The 17,589-nt window shown below is 41.1% G+C and overlaps 1 protein-coding gene across 3 annotated transcripts in view; it reads right to left on the bottom strand.

The window, feature by feature from the left end:
* rbfox3a (RNA binding fox-1 homolog 3a) overlaps positions 1–17,332 on the bottom strand; it is a 255,819-nt gene extending 238,487 nt beyond the window's left edge. For all 3 annotated transcript variants that reach the window (XM_048610905.1, XM_048610904.1, XM_048610906.1), the window contains exon 1: positions 17,152–17,332. The gene's annotated coding sequence lies outside the window, so the exon portion shown is untranslated. The remainder of the gene's footprint in view (positions 1–17,151) is intronic.
* Positions 17,333–17,589: the final 257 nt, after the last annotated feature.

Below are 17,589 nucleotides of genomic sequence, written 5' to 3' on the forward strand. Positions count from 1 at the left end.
AACTTGTAGACTTTACTCTGTCCAAGACTTTTGTTCACCCGGTGACCTGTATGTCCTTGCTTACTATGATCTTCCAGTACTGCTCGCAAACAAAGCGTTTCACTGTACTTAGGTATGTGACAATAAATCAAATCAAATCAACAGTTACCTGAAACAGACAGTATGTAGCAGAAAACTAGCTTTTAAAATCTCTTTACTACTGCTTGTTCATTCATTGTAGTACAATAGGATTGTCAGAGCAGCGCATTGCACGGAAAAGCAATCCATCAGCTAATGCATTCTACCATAATACTCCACCATTTTGATTTGTAATTGTTCATTTTCTATAAACAGCAATAAAACAGAATATCTGCCTCAATAAAACCCACATTCATGAAGGAATACCATACAGCACTAATGTGAATGACCAAGACATGAAACAGTCACAACTTCAACAGAGCTGCTCTTAGTGCAGTAGAGTGACATTTGTTTTGTCTGATTTGCACCTTCTTGTAACCTTTGAGAAAACAATTGTCAAATTAATGTTAGTTCATCAATGCCATATTTGGCAACTTCTTAACTTGTATCACAGGAAATCTCACTGCATCTGCTAAAACTCATTTTTGTGTTCAAATTCATTACACCACCCTGTTGGAAACTGCAATGTTGCACTTTTGAACAACAAGTACAATGTCCTAAGAATGCACTGGATGCCCATGTTCCAAACGAAAATTTAAAAGGCACCCATCACTGTTATATTAGCTAAGAAATATGGGACTTGAACTCACATCTCAGAAACAATGCTTCTATCCATTTAATTCCCAAATCTAAAACGATGCCGAGAGGGGAAATTAACGCAAACAGGAGTTCCAATTCTCACTGTGGATGTGTCGGAGGTGAGTGGGTGGATAATTATGTGAACTGGCGGCATGTTAATGAGGGATCTCCAACACACCCAAGGACATGCCAGGAGCATTTTAATGCATTGTCAGTTAATGGGCAGGTATCAGCCTCTAGGAAAATGGGGATCCCTTGGCTGGCAGCTGGGGGAATTGGATACTGGAATTACTTATTCAATAAGCTAATGTTAATCCCGAAGCCACACGATAACCTCTTCATTTGCCAAGTTTAGCGTGAGTTGTCGGCTACTTAGTCTGTAGAGGGGACACTCCTTGGTAATGTGCAGCAATGCTTGTGCCCCTCCATTTTTGGTTTGTATGAAGGCTCCAGTGGTAGAGGTTGACTGTGCAGCATTCTAGAGTGAGGGAAAGGAAAGTGGGTGATACGTAATGAGACCAGTGCAAGCACGATGGGCTGAATGATTTCCTTCTGTGATATAACAATCTTGTGATTTTGGTGACTCTGGATTTGAGAGGGAGCCTGGAGCAAGGGACCTGGTGACTGAGTTAAAATTGTAGGGGCCTAATGACATCATTAGACACGGATCTGCATATAAAGCAGGAAACCACCAGTTTTGGACGTGATTAAAATTGTAATAGGTAGGATTTAGCAACTTTACATGCGAGTAACCCAGGACATTTTAACAGTGTACTTGAACTGCCTAGTTTGTTCTAAAAAAACAATTATATTTGACTAGAAAGATTAACTCTGTTTCTCTTTCCAGCTGAACTTTTCCAGCACATTCTGATTTTATTTTAAATCTGCAGCATCTGCAGTATTTTATTTTAAATTAACTGCCTATTTGCCTGGTTTCCACTGGTCTGATATGCTTAAAATCACTGCTCTCACGACACTAGATCCGAGAGATAACATGACAATTATCACAGTGCTTATTTTGAAATACAGAATTTGAAGGCAGGTCAGAACTAGTTTTGTTGTGCACATACATTATTCAATCTGTGTACCCATAGGTGAAAGAACATTTGGGTTGTCCCATCAGTAAACATCATTCAAAGTTCTTTCAGAAATTTATATGAAAGGCACATAACTCCTAAATCCTGTGGAGGTCAAAGGTGGCAGAAAGCTTTTACAAGAGTGAAGGAATGTCTGCAACCCATTACTGGTAGATTAAATACATACAATGATTCACAATATGAATTCTGATACACCACATAATGCTGCTATCCAACAGAGTGCCGTTATCAGCTAAAGTTCAGAAGCTCATTCCAGCTCATTCTACTTCGACTGAGAAAATAATCTTAAATTTATAGCACATATGTGCTAGTTTTAGTGGATACAAAACGACATAACGCCACAAATTGCATAATGTTTTCTGTCTGTTGGCTACAAGCTTCACAAAACCAGAGTTCACTATCAACCTTCCTGTGAGTTAAGAAATTAGTGGGGTTGCCTCAGGAGTATGAATTGAATGACTGCACACAGTTCAGGCTGGTATTCCAGTGCGTAAGGATGCTTTCAATGACAAGACTTAAGCTCCACTGATGCTATTCAAGTTCAGAGTCCCAGAAAAGAAACTTTTGAATTTTTTTTTTCTTATAAGGGATTTATTCTTGTGAACAAATAATTTGCTCTTTGAGACATAATTTTTTTCTTATTTTTCTTTTCTCTTTGGTGACTGTTGGCAATTTCTCTTTTCATCTGACATGGGGATTGTGGGAGTTAGGAAATTTCTCAAGTCAACATTCCAATATTGAGAGAAAGTTCCTGGTATAAAACATATAATGTTACTTAAAACTTGTGCTATTTTTGTTCAGGGTGGGTCTTAATCAAAATTAGTTCTGCAGTTCCTTGGAGGCAGATGCCAAAGTAAGGCATTTATATGGTCTATCATGGTGGCCTCTGGGACTTAGTCCCGGTTACAATAAAATTAATAAAACAGAAAGCAATCGTCAAGTCCTCATCCTCCATACGCCCTCACCCCCACACATTACGCATAGATATGCATGCTACCTTGCATCAAACCATCCCACATCCCGCCTTGGACCTTAGATATCAAGCTGTTCTTCTACCCACAACCTCTACTGCCCCTCCTTACTAACCTATGCCCTTCCACCCACCCCTCTGCCACTCATACCCTCTGTGCTAAACTGTGCCCTTTCACCACCCACATCTCCACGGCTTTTTATGTCCTCAATGTTATGGCACTTCCATGCCTATTCATTCAACAATCACTCTGCACAGAACCAGGAATAGGAAGGGTTTAGGGGGTTATAGCCAAATTCTGACAATTGGGGCTGGATTTATTTAGAATATCTGATCAGCATGGATGATTTGGACTGAACAGTCTGTTTCCATGCTGCACATCTCTATGACTCGATGACCCAATTAACCCCTTTAGGAGCAACTGGATGGATTAAAAATCACTCATTTATAACTTATTCCTTCCTTTAAAAAAATACGATTTTACTACCACCCTGTAAAAGCATCAATCATCCAAATACTTTAAGTACTAAATCTAGAAAATGCAAGCACTTGACACCTCTTTATCTTGTGGATATAAGCATTGTGAAATTGACAAAATAGATCAGAGAGCAACAGCTGCCCAGAGAGAATTGTTTTCCCCGGGGTGCCACTGTTTCAGCAATCTAATGGATATCTGGGTTCTCAGCCAGCTTTAGACATTTTTTTGGGTGGGTGGAGGACAGAGCATGGCACGGGTGAATGGGCAAAACCTTTTGCACTTAGCTTTCAGAAGGATCCCTCATTGAGACTATGGTTCGCACATGTCTGAAGGGTCATGGACCACAGGTCCTCTAAAAGCTGGCCTGGCTCCATGAATGTTTGGAAAATTGGATCATGACCATCCCCCTGCATAGGGCTGGCCAGATTGTGAATGCAGGGTACAATCCAGTGACACAAACAAACCCACGTCCTTAACCCGCAACGATGACACTGGGAACACTGACAATGGGGTTGAGAATTCTGGAATTAGCAAATCTCCCTGACTCTATGAAAATCCAGCCTTTTATTTATTGTTTTTCACTCTGTAACTGACTTTATTTCATCCTATTTCTTTCTCTATCCTTACATTGCATTTGCTAAGGAGATGGTCTATTTATCACATTGCTCACCAAGGTTCCAGATGCCTCATTCATTGATTGCCAAATCATTCCTGGTAATTTGTAGCACAGTGGCATTTAAGTGGAAGACTGAGGGAAAATTCGAAGCTCAGACAATACAATTAACAGCAAATTTCACTCCATTGTTTCTCATCCACGTGTGCAGTCCATTCCCAAAATAATGGCATTTAGTTTCAGTCTACCTGAAACGTTAACTCTGTTCATCTCTCTATGGATGCTATTCGATCTGCTGAGTACTTATGGTTTCATCTGTTCTTGAATTACAGACGGAAGCACTAGCTTAAGTTACATATTTTCAAGGGGTGAATTAGAAATAATTGTATCCACAGAGCTCTGGTCCACTGCTTCTATAATTTTGCTTCTTACAAGAATTTATTGTTGCTGTGTACTTGTTTCTTTAATAAAACACAGGTAGTATTTAGAAGAACATAGGAATATAGAAGGGGCAAAGTGTAAGGTCATAATTTCAACGAACAGCTGAGTCGTCTGTTTTTTTCAAAAGCGTACAGTCTTCATCTTTAAGTGTGCAATGAACATCTCGATGGCCTTTTTGTTGTTGTAATGACATGTGAAAATAATATAATGACACATGTTGCCACAACTTACAGCATTTCTTCCCTATGCTGTGAAGAGATAAGGAAAAATTACCAAATTACTGAAGAAAATCTATCGACAAATGTCAAACACAATCTGCTGCTTAATTTAATGACTATTGAACAGAAGTGGTGATAAGTAGAGACTGATCATTTTTGTGGGCCAATATTAATAATTGGTTTATTGACTAATTTATGGATAAGATATCTTCCAAAGTCACATTTATCAAGTTTGAGGGATTTTTTTCATTAGGATGGTGGAAATGATACAGTATGCAACACTTGGTAGCCTTTATCAGCAATTTTGCTTAAGTATTGCATGAGTCAACTGCAAAATAAAACAACCTCTTCTATGCTCCAATGTATCTCAGCTCAAGCTGTGAACGAGAAACTAGGCAGCTTTTACATTTCCCACACTATCTATCCTATTGTATCTCTCACTGAGTCTTCCAATTTAATGCTAATTAATAGTGAATTATGTATAGTTCTGAGCTGTAAACTTATAAGCCGGAAACTAGATTTTGCTCTCCAGAGTCACTTTACTCAAGACACTTTCAGCCTCAAGAGAGTGAAAATTGTCCCTGTATCAGTCTTAGATAAAATTTGAATACTGAAGCTTGGAGATAATCACCACTTCTTACAAGCTGGAGCATGTATAAAGGGTGAACTTGGGTCATACTTGGCTAGACATGCAACTTTCTGGAAAATTAGCTGATTTTGCTGTTTTTGGTAAATATTGGCACATCTTTTCTGAACAATGTTGTTTAATATTGGGATACCCTGGCTGAAACAGGAAAGGAGAGGATTGCAGAATCCTGTTTGACCGAGGCCAAAGTATTTTTCAATTATTAAAACAAGTGTTAACAAAAACTAATCAACTAGCTTGTCAACGCTAAATTGTCAATAACAAGTGAAGATGTCCTTTATGAGATCTCAGTTAGTCAAGCGTTTAGACTTCATTCAAGGTCAGTTTAGGATTAAGCAATTAAATGCATTTTCTAACTTCATTCTTGAATTTGAAAAGTTAGGTACGTGCACAGATTTTTACATCAAACTTATGTCGACAGAATGTTTGTGTCAGATTATTGGTTGGGTAGAAATGTCATTAAACCAAACAATACAGCAAGGGTATGATAGTATCATAGTATAAAATCTGATGTGAGTAATTGGTCAATGATCTATGCCATAATATTATTGGTCTCACTGTAGCACTAAAGAATATTTACAGAGTCTGCTGGGGTAATGATTACACTAAAAAGTATTTTCCTCTGGCTTCATCTTGCCGAGACCAAGAGAATAAAATCATGTAACTCTGCATCACTTCCTGTGATAATACATGTTGTCTCATTAGCAAATTACACAGTCAAGCATAACCCCTTATACTACATCTCGCCCCCAAGTCTCTGACTTGAATTTCTACTTTTTCACAGGAGATAACCACTGTGGTAGTTTACTGGTCTACCTGGATGGGTTTCAACTACTTGGGAGAAGTTTGGGAAGTTGAGTCCTCTGCATAGTCACTTAGACTCAACTGGGCAGAAGGGGAATTGACACATGACTGTGGCTCGACAATCAGGCAGTCATCTTGATCGCTCGATGAATACATCATCTGTCTTTTTGTCTGGATGACACAGGAAGTTGATTTGGTGTAAACGCTATTGTACATCAGTTGCATCTCACTTTATTGCCTCAATTTGAATGAGGTAGGGTTGTCGATATGGACTCTACCACCTGTTCATAAGGAGTGCCTGGTCTCAAATTCAAACTAGCAGGGGGGTCTCTGGTATGTTGTATGCTTTGTAATGTTTGTTGTAATTTCACATCCTTTTTCTCCCTCACCTTGTCCAAGTCATCAGGTTATACTCTCAGCATCAGTTATCAGTTTTTTTTTCCCGATGAGCAGGTCACATGGAGCTAATCCATGTTGGAGTGGAGTTAACAATGGCTCAGAGATGCAAGTCGCTTGCAATTCTTCTTCAGGAATTCTTTTCACTGTGCTAACTATTGTTTCAGCTTTACTTTATATAATTTGATGTCTTGTTGAGTTGGTAGTATATACCATATGGTGACCTGGATTCTTTAAAGTATTCATTGGCAATCAGTGTTGGAAATCAGAAGATCTATGATTCCATTTGTTGTGAAGATCTCCTTCGGGGATATAATCACTGCGACAGACAGGTGACGCCCCCAGCTATTTGACATCTATTTATTTGGACTATCTAACCTGTATGTTTAAAGATGTTTACCTCAAGACATTGCCATGGCTGTGATGGAAAAGAAAATTACACCAATAGTTCTCACCTCCTGACAATGAATATCATAAGTGCTACAGCCTTTGACAAGGTACCGCACCAGAGGCTGCTGAGTAAGGTAAGGGCCCATGGTGTTAGAGGTGAGGTGCTAGCATGGATTGAAGATGGGCTGTCTGGCACAAAGCTAGGAGTGGGGATAAAAGGGTCTTTCTCAAGATAGCAGCTGGTGACTGGTGGTGTTCTGCAGGGATCAGTGTTGGGACCACAACTTTACACTTTATACATTAATGGTCTAGATGAAGGAACTGAGGGCATTCTGGCTAAGTTTGCAGGTGATACCAAGATAGGCGGAGGGACAGGTAGTATTGAGGATGCGGGGAGGATACAGAAGGATGTGGACAGGTTAGGAGAGTGGGTAAAGAAGTGGCAGATAGAGTACAACGTGGGAAAATGTGAGGTCATGCATTTTCGTAGGAAGGAAAAATTCGGAAATCTGAAGTGCAAAGGGACTTGTGAGTCCTAGTCCAGGTAAACTTGCCAGTTGAATCAGTGGTTAGGAAGGCAAATACAATGTTGGCATTTATTTCAAGAGGACTAGAATATAAAAGTAGGGTTGTATTCTGAGGTTTTATAAGGTTCTGGTCAGACCACATTCAGAACATTGTGAGCGATTTTGGGCCCCATACCTCAGGAAGGATGTGCTGGCCTGGGAGTGGGTCCAGAGAAGGTTCACGAGAATGATCCCAGGAATGGAAGGCAAAACATATGAGGAACATTTGAGGACTCTGGGTCTATACTCGATGGAGTTTAGAAGGATGGTGGGGGGTGATCAAATTGAAACTTACAGAATACTGAAAGGCCTAGATAGAGTGGATTTTGGGATGATGTTTCCATTAGCAGGAGAGACTAGGGCCTGATGGCACAGCCTTAGAGTAAAGGAAAGACCTATTAGAACGGAGATAAGGAGAAATTTCTTCAACCAGAGTGGTGAATCACTGCCACAGAAGGCTGTGGAGGCCAGGTCACTGAGTATATTTAAGACTGAGATAGATGGGTTCTTGACTGTCAAGGGGGTCAAAGGTTATGGGGAGAAAGCGGGAGAATGGAGTTGAGGAACTTATCAGCCATGATTGAATGGCAGAGCAGCCTCGATGGGCTGAATGGCCTAATTTCTGTTCCCATGTGGTTATGGTCTTATGGTATCATTTCTACAAATGACTTTGAGAAATCTAGCCATCAAATAGAATATCTTGTCCTGTTCCGACATTTTGTGACACACAGAAGTCCTCAGTGCAATTGGTGTGGTAAACTGAGTCTCTGAACTCTATCAATGTCCAATCTCTTATTATGGATGAGTAAAATATTTGCTACTGAGGTGTCCTCTCTGTTCAAAATGTAAATGCGTATGTGTATGCTGCCCATCCTCTGACACAGTACCCTTTGACTTGAACACATTCTTCAATGGATTTCTGTGCATCTCTGATTTACTTTACTTATTGAGTTGTCTGGTAGAGTTGTGATTGTTATCAATGTAAAAGTTTCCACCTCTTCAACAAAAAAACTCATCTGCTTGTTAAGGCCACATGATAAGGATATAGGATATCCCATCTACTGTTTTCTTGGAGCATACTCTGCCTTTGCATCAAAGCTTATCATTTATACTTTGAATTGTTATACTCAGAGGTAATTTTGCTAACTGGTGAGAATTTGTCAGTGCCACTAGAGGTTTCTGGTTTCCTTGGTCTTGAATTGGAGAACAAGAACATAAGAATTCAAAGAATGAGAGGGGATCTTATTGAAACATATAAAATCCTGATGGGATTGGACAGGCTAGATGCAGGAAGAATGTTTCTGATGTTGGACGAGGCCAGAACTAGGGCTCATAGTCTAAGAAAAAGGGGTGAGCCATTCAGTACTGAGATGAGGAAGACTTTTTCACTCAAAGAGTTGTGAACCTGTAGAATTCTCTACCACAGAAAGCTGTTGGTGCCAGTTCATTAGGTATATTCAAAAGGGAGCTGGGCATCGCTCTTGTGACTAAAGGGATCAAAGGGTATGGAGAGAAAGCAGGAGTGGGATACTTAAATTGCATGATCAGCCATGGTCATATTGGATGGTGGTGCAGGCTCGAAAGGCCGAGTGGCCTACTCCTGCAGCTATTTTCTATGTTTTTATGTATGTTTCTATAACCTGGAAATCTTTTACAAGCCCATGCAACAGTTGCTTCTTCATCTATCATTGCATATCTCTGTTCAGTCACTGACAGTGAATGGGGTGCACAATAATCTTGTGACCTTTTTCCATTCCCCTGTATTTGAAAAAGTACAGCTCCCATTCCTTTACAAGATGTACCTGCAGCAATGTTAGTAAGTAGTTCTGGGGTCACAGTGAGCTAAAATAGCAGGTAATATCAGCTTCTCAAAAGATTTTCTCAAAAGACCTCTGCTGTGCTTTCTACCTGTACAATGTATCATCCTGTCACTGCAGCTGATCTAATAGCTCATTGATAACAGCCTTGTTGCGCAGAAACTTTCCAACTTGGTTCACCAAACCCATGTATATTGGAAGATCAAACACATTCTGAGGAAGTGGAAACAACTTGATTGCTCTCTTGTTCTGTGAATCAGCTCTGACACTGGATCCATCCACAAAATGCTCAAGGAACTTGACAGTTGGCCGTGAGAATGATAACTTGTTGTGAGGGCAATTACTGATTCCTGTAGGTCTTGTAGCACAGCTCACACTCCATTGTCTTATTCTGTCTGAGTGGATCCATGGATCAGGACATTTTCGATGTGACATACCTCCAGTCCTTCCAGGATACTCGACATTGTCCTCTGAAAGATTTCTGGCTAATGTGATGCCAAAGGTTAATTTACTAAAACAAAACCTTCCAAACTGTGCAATGAAGTTTGTAAACAATCTAAGACTCTTCCTGGAAAGTTAGTTGCCAAAAAAAACACGACTTGCATTTTGCTTTGTGAAGCTTGAATCCCTTCCCAACTGAAGCAAAATCTCATTCACAGATAATGTATGTTGAATAGTATGTTAAACTGCTCTGTTCAACTGCTTTTTCTTCTCAACCTCAGTTTATTTGCTTGGTTGAATTGTCTTTGTTAATGTTAAGCCATCACTCAGCTGTAAGTGATCAGATAACGCTTCATCTATGACTCTTTGATAAAAGGTCTGTCCCTGATCAGTTCTTTGAAGCTGCCATATTCAGAGTTGATTAAGTCTGTAGAAATGACTGTTAAAAGTATGAATACTTGCACCTTGTTACTGGTTAAGATGATTAAACTTAGTTCACTAAAAAATGGAATTTTTTCAAAGATGATAGTAGCCAATATGTATGCCCCTTACTCCCTCATACATTGCTATATCACTGTCAAAGCCTTTGCTTTTCTAGGATCTTGTCTCTGTAACAACCTATGGCATACAAGAGGGAGATGATCTTCTCATGTCTGCTGGGCATTGCAGGGAGTCCAGAGACAGTATCAAACCGCATAAATCTTTGGCGCCAATTCTGTCTGCTTGATTACAGCTTATGACCTACTTAAAGATTTTCAGCAACGTAAGAGACTTTTCCTTAACGTTTTTTTTCACTTGCTGCCACTGAATAATATTCTTGGATTAGTTACAAAAAAAAGATAGAAACTAGGAGCAGAGTAGGCCATTTGTGGCCCTTTGAGCCTGCTCCACCATTCAATAAGATGATGGCTGATCATCGAGCTGATGCCATATTCCTCCTTTCTCCCCTTACTCTTCGATGATTTTAAAATCTTATAACATATCTCTCTCGTTACGTTGCTGAAGAATATTTACAGTATCAAAAGCATTGACTTTATTTCAGAAACATATCACTGTCACTTCATCCTGCCATGACATAAGAGACCAAAATTTGCTCTCTTTAACTAAGGAAGAATATACTTCCCATTAAGGGAGTGAAGCAAACATCCATCAGGCTAATTCTTGAGATGGTCAGACTGACCTTTGAGGACAGTTTAGAAGAATGAAGAAGTGATGATGCAAGATGGATGGAGGACCTCTAGGACAAGGGACAGGGGATATATGAGGTATGAGGAGCAAGGCCTTTAGGACTGAGATCAGGGGGAATTTTTGTCCTCAGAGGGTACTGAATGTTTGGAATTCTCTACATCTGAGAATTTCAGTCATTAAGTGTTTTCCAGATGAGAATGATTGATTTCTAGAAGCTGTTGACATCTAGGGTTATGACAATAGCACAGAAAGTTGCAATGAGATTGATGACAAATAATGATCCAGACAGGCAAAACAGCTTTGAGGGGCTGAATAGCCTACTCTTATATTCTTTCCTAAGATCACATGACATTCCATCACTTCCCATTGATGGTTTAGACTGTGCTTTAATAGCCTATCACAAATCAGATTTAATCCTTTACACTACATGTACAGCCACAGTTATCGCAAGTTTGCTGTCAGTTCATTACACAAATATCAATTTCCAGACCAGCTGTAATGGGAATTTGGCCACAAATGATTAGGAATTAAGTGTTAAATATCATTTAATATTCCTCCCATTTTTCATCCATCACCCTCCATATGGTTTCTTATTCATTGTAGATTGTTCTAGTTCTTTGATCTTCATTTCACAATTCATCATGAATAACATCATGAATATTAATGACCCACAGGTGTTAATTTATAGGAATAAGGTGACTGAATTATTAGGTGTTAACAATAGATTAAAATGATTTCATATTCATTTTAACATAACTAACAACCACCTCATTCCCAGTGTAATTCCATACGATAAAAATTTCAGAATCTGCTTTAATTGAAGGATCAGGGTGTTTGGAACTGAACAGATTAAGGTTTGATAAAGACCAAATTTAAAATTAATGTTACAGTTACTTCCTTTGTTGGAGTTGTAACTGGCTTGTGTTCAAAGCAACATGAAGTTCCAGTGGGAATCCTGGCCCCTGAACTTCTTTTTGCTGCATTGCAACATTTCTTTTGATATTCAGATACAATCTTGCTGAAAATGTAGTTTCAAAAGTACAAAGTCAGTGGTACCATTCCAGCAACTTTATTGCACGTTTAAAACAGTCCAGGGATTAATATTATTTTCCAAAGGCTATCTGCACGCAACGTGCCCTGTTTAATGATTGTAGCAGAAATAGTCCATTTTTGTGTAATAGCACAATGTAGTAGTGCTGTGTGAAGTGCCTTTGGAGGCTACACAGGTATCATCCAATCAGGGCTCAACTATTATATGGAGGCACCAAGTTGAAGTGAACTTTTTCCCACTGTAGTGCAGAAGGGAGACCAGAGAGAAGGTCACCTGATGTTGCCCTTTCGTGGCATTAGCAATCAGCTGGACTTGCCAGATTACTTCTCAGTTGACAACATTGAGAAATTTGAAAAGAGATAGGAATATAGAAAAAAAATACAATAAGGGGAAAGAAGAAGTGGTATCCCAGTTATGGTTAGGTCTAAGTAGTAAATTGACAGAACATTTCTCAGATAACAACATACAATGATGTAGGTGTAAAGATGAAAGAAAGGTGGAAGCATAAGAGCTTAGAATAACTTTAGAACCAGAAAGGCCAGAACTTGTTTCAGACTAACTGTGAGGCTGGTAGTACCAGGAAATCTGGAAGGTGCTATGACAATACACCATGTCCTGTCTGTCTCACCATTCAAATGCACTAAATAGCATAAAGTTCTTGTACTTACAAGGTAGACACAAGATAAACATTCTATAGAAAGTTAGGGCGTTTCCACTTCAGGCCAACTGTGATAAGACTTAAGGTTGAATCTTATTGGGGTCTGACTGACATGGGCTGTGGTGGGATTTGTGGCAGATTCGGATGAGACGTGGTGCAAGGCCTATCTTGAAGTTGGGAGCATCAAGTTCTATCTTTTATGTTTTTGACAAGCAGTGAGGTGGGTTTCTTGCTAGGTAGACAATTAAATAGGATAATTGCTTGTTAAATGCCAACTCACCTCATTTATATTCAGCTCCCAATCTTACTGAATGCGATAGCCTTAAAAAAAACAGGACATGGAAACCAGAGCAAATATCCAGCAAATTCAGTTTGCCACTTCCTCTGAAGGACCTACGTGTTGTTCAACACTAATCAGCATCTCAGGGCACAATCCATGGGCACCAGCTGCATGAATCTTTTGTCCAAGGATATTGCCAACCCCTTATGACCATCATGGCACCTCTCTGATAGACTTGCAGGACGCATCAGCAACTAGTGTTGAAAAGCTGCAGCAGAGACAAATTGCATGCAGGGAGAGGCACCCAAATCAAAGATTAGATCAGACTGCACCTCAGGGTTGCTTGCTTATCCTTTGCTTACTACATTCTTTGCTCATCTTGATCTGCCTGTGCCACTCATAAACAAAGCTCTTCACTGTATATCAGTACATGTAATAATAAATCAATCAAGCAATCAATTAATCACTTAGCACCTACCTGCATGCACACAGTATTCCTGCCTTGCCTGGCCATAACACATCATGCCATGCTGTTCCAGAACCAGAGGCTTTCATTACTGTCAGGAATCTGTCCAACTGCAGTCTGGGATGTGGGCAGGGGTCAGTCTTGTAGGAACATCACAAGCAGACAGAGGGATCAGGTATCATCAGTCGGGAAGCTGCAAACACAGTTAGTCATGTCTAGGGGCTTCTTGTCAAAGTCAGTCAGCAGTATGGGGTGAATGTCATCCTGGGGATCAATCCATCAGTCATTCAGGAAGGTGCAAATGGGGTCTGTAGGGTCAGCAGGGGAGTTCGCTGCCAAGATGGGTGGGGAGGGGGAGAAACAATGACATTTGTAGAGGTGTCAACAAGGAAGAGCACCAGAGTGCATGGTAGGCTATGGGCGTGGCCACTAGTGGCAGTGATCATGACTATGAACTCCATAGGGAAGCACAGAGGATAAAGTGATTTCATTAAGGAGTAATGTCAAGGTTCAGGGGACAGGGAGGATAGCTGCAAGTGAAGTTCTATGTGGTAAGTCTCCACATAAGGGAATAGGTGGAACTAGGCTGAGGTACAAAGGGACATGGAGACTCTGGGGAAAATCTGGTGACCAGGCAAAGCCCAGAGCTGACAAGCCCAGCATAAACCGCATTTCCTGCCATCACTTTCCCTTTTCCAGATGTGAAACGCCACTCGAAAATAGCTGAGGTGAAGCCCAGGTGGGCAGAATCATTGTCAGTTTGATGGGCAAAAGCATTGAATCCACACTTGTTGGATGCCAGGACACTGAAGGAACAAGTACATGAAGCAGCCATTCGCAAACCCCAGCACCATTTAATCTGCAATCACTTCATTGCCCATTTGTAAAGCAGGCAGAGTAAAGGTGCTTGGGGGTCATATGCTGTTCAAAGCTGATTTCCTCCAGGCTATTGGTGCTTGCAAGTTGAACACTGGCATCTCAATGATGCTTAAGTTAGAAGCAATAAAAGGAGGCCAATAGGAATCGTTCTTTGTGCCATTTCCAAGGTGATGTAGAAGGTGCACACCACTGATTCACCACCTGCCTTGCAAGTGTCAAGGTGGTCTACACTGAATGCTACAGAAGTTGAAGATTGATATGGGTTTGGGATGGGAAGAGGGTGGGAGCACTGCAGTTGTTCCCTTTTTAATGTCATGGGCTGGTCACTCAGCCAGAGGTGCAGCTTCACTGATTTGCTGCATGTGTTGAGGCTGACGCTGGATGAATGGAGACATGACCCTTTGTTGTTGAGGTCTCATTACCAGGTGCTGCATGTCTCACTGAATGGAGTAGAGTGTGTGGCCCTGCAGGGTACGCCAGCATTGATTCTTCTCAATTCTAAGGACCTCTTTCCCCCCATCATGTTCCTTGGGTGGGTCATTTCCACCGAGAGCCTTGTGACCAGTTACTAGGGGGATTGGTCACTGTGGCTGCCTTCCTAAGAGGCTGCAGGCAGACGCAGGGGATCCAGGGCCAGTAGCGGAGGATGAGGAGCTGCCAGCTCAAAGAGTGGTCACAGTCTCCGAATGCATGGGATGTGTATGTAGTGGTACACTGTGATGGAACTCTGCTGGATGCTGGAGCAGGATCTGAGGGCTGCAGGAGTGGGAGGCCATCCTCTCCCAGTGGCTGTGAAGGTGACAACTGGCCTCATCCAAGCACCGATGAATGACCTGTGTGGGATCTCTCAGTCATGCCCCACAAAAGCACCAAGACAGTGGCTGAGATAGCAAGAACTGCCGATGCTGGAGTCAGAGATAACACAGTGTGGAGCTGGAGGACACAGCAGGTCAGGCCTGAAGAAGGGTCCTGACCTGAAATGTCAACTTTTCTGTCCCTCTGATGCTGCCTGGCCTGCTGTGTTCCTCCAGCTCCAAGACAGCGGCTGATGTCACCTGTGCGCGGTCACACACTCGTCCATTTTATTCTTGTATGACATGATCAGTTCTGCAGCCTGGATTGTAAGATTCAGGAACATAACTAGTTTCTCCCAGATGCAAGGTACCATCGACTGTACACACATGGCATTGAGAGGGTCCACACTGTGGAATTCATCAACAGGAAGGTTTTCATTCGACTCACGCCCAGGTGATCTGTGATCACTGTTACTACTTCCTGTAGGTGTGCGCACACTATCCCAGCAGAGACCATGACTTTTACACCCTGGAGCACTCTCATGTACTGGTGGCTGTGAGAGAGTCCAGGAGCTTTACGAGGCTGCTTACTGGACCAAGGGATATCCGCTGTGACCATGGGTGATAACACCATTACACAGCCCCGTGATTGGTGCAAAGCACAGACACAGTGCTGCCTGTGCTCTGACCAGGGCAAGGTGCAGTAGCCAAAGGGCTGTTGAAAATATAGTTCTGCTGCTTGGACTGGGCTGGGAGGTGCTATCTAGTAGAGTCTGGACTGAGAGTGCCACATCATCATCTGGCACACTGTGCTCTGCACAACTGGGGCAAACAATGAGGTGATGTGCTCACTGTTGAGGAACTGGCAGAATGGGAGCAGTCTTCTGAGGAGGGAGAACAAAGACTTGGGGAGGAGGAAGCTCTCCACGTCCATGACTGAGCTGAGCTGCATCAGGCTCTACGTACCAGTCGAGACCTGAGTGACACCCAGTTCCAGTAGATGGGAGCTGGGTGCAGCAGACCATCAAGGACTGTAAAATAGTCATTGGTCATGATGTCAGCATTTGGTTTGCATTGTGGGGGTGAGCCTCTGTTACTTTTGCTTGTGTTCCCTTTTACTTTCTGTAAATAAAAGGTCATATGTGACTGCCTGCTTGTATATAATGTTCAATGACAAGCTGTGGGTCTGCAATGGACAATGGGAACCAGAGACTGACAGGGTGTTCGGATGGAACGCAGCAATGGATAGGTAAACTGCGTGGCCCGGTCAGACCAAGGCAAGTCTGACTAGTAGCAGGTGCTGTTTATACATCAGCTATGGTAAGTTCCAGCCATGGGCTTGTTATCAATGAGTGAAAAATGTTGCTATAATTTTCCACCTATTGCATGACAGCATCATTGCCGTTTTTTTAAAATAAAAACAAATTTTATGTCCTTTCATTCTAAACAGTTATTACATAGAACACAGAACATAGAAAAGTACAGCATAGCACAGGCCCTTCGGCCCACGATGTTGTGCCAACCTGTTATTCCACTAAGATCAAACTACCCTGCTTACCCTACATTATACTATCATAGATGTGCCTATCCAAGAGTCGCTTAAAAGTCTCTCTAAAGTATCTGACTCCACTACCACTGTCGGCAGCATATTCCACACACCCACCACTCTCTGTGCGAAGAACCTCCCTCTGACATCTCCCCCATACCTTCCTCTAATCACCTTAAAATTATGCCCCCTCAGAATAGTCATTTCCACCCTGGGAAAAAGAACGATTTGTTTACTTCTTTGAAATTAAAGCACTTGTTCAAGCAGTTTTTGTAAATATTTTAAAAATTACAAGAATGTTCACAAGGCATTATTTTTAATGGATTGTTGAGACTTACACATCACAAACTATTGCTTAAAAATAGACAAAATTCATTTAAAACCCAGATTGCCTTTTTTATTTTACTCAATTTACAATATAAAGCAAGGATAAAATCAGAGACTGTTTAAATTAAATGTCTTTAATTAATGAATGTCCCTAATTAATGAACAGTTTTAATGCATGACTTGTTTTAATCCTACAGCAGACTACAACATCAGCAGAATTCACACTACATTTTCCCTTTGATAATTTGATGATTAAATCACACTTCCTGCAAATAGCACAGGAGGCTGATTAAACTTTATCTGGTATTGTATAATAGCAAGTTTCTTACCTTTAGTTTTACATTCCACAATCGTAGATGAGCAAATTATTAGACGTTTTCACTTCTTAAAGGTGAACAATGTAAACATGCTCCCATACCATACAGAACTACAACTTTTCAAATCTTTCTGCATTCTGTAACTAAGTAGTGAGCCTTAGGGCTGGCTTCTTGTAGTGACTCTTGTTTCTTTAAAAACAACAACTGGACTCATGTGTGGAAGTCCCACCCCTGTTAATAACAAATCCAACTTTTGCCAGCAGGGGGTCGGTGTATGAATTAAACAGGAGGGAAACCCAAATTTAATAGGGCTATTTTAAATTACAGACACGCAGTCACCAAGATATAAACATCCCTGAAGAGTGGATAATGTCTGTTCAAATTTGATGATCAGAATTTTTTTTAAATACCCTATCCTTTAAACATTTTTTTAAATGCAGCTGTCACTGA

This window comes from Rhincodon typus, chromosome 23, assembly GCF_021869965.1.
Source record: "Rhincodon typus isolate 14 chromosome 23, sRhiTyp1.1, whole genome shotgun sequence".
NCBI classification, from domain to species: Eukaryota; Metazoa; Chordata; class Chondrichthyes; order Orectolobiformes; family Rhincodontidae; genus Rhincodon; species Rhincodon typus.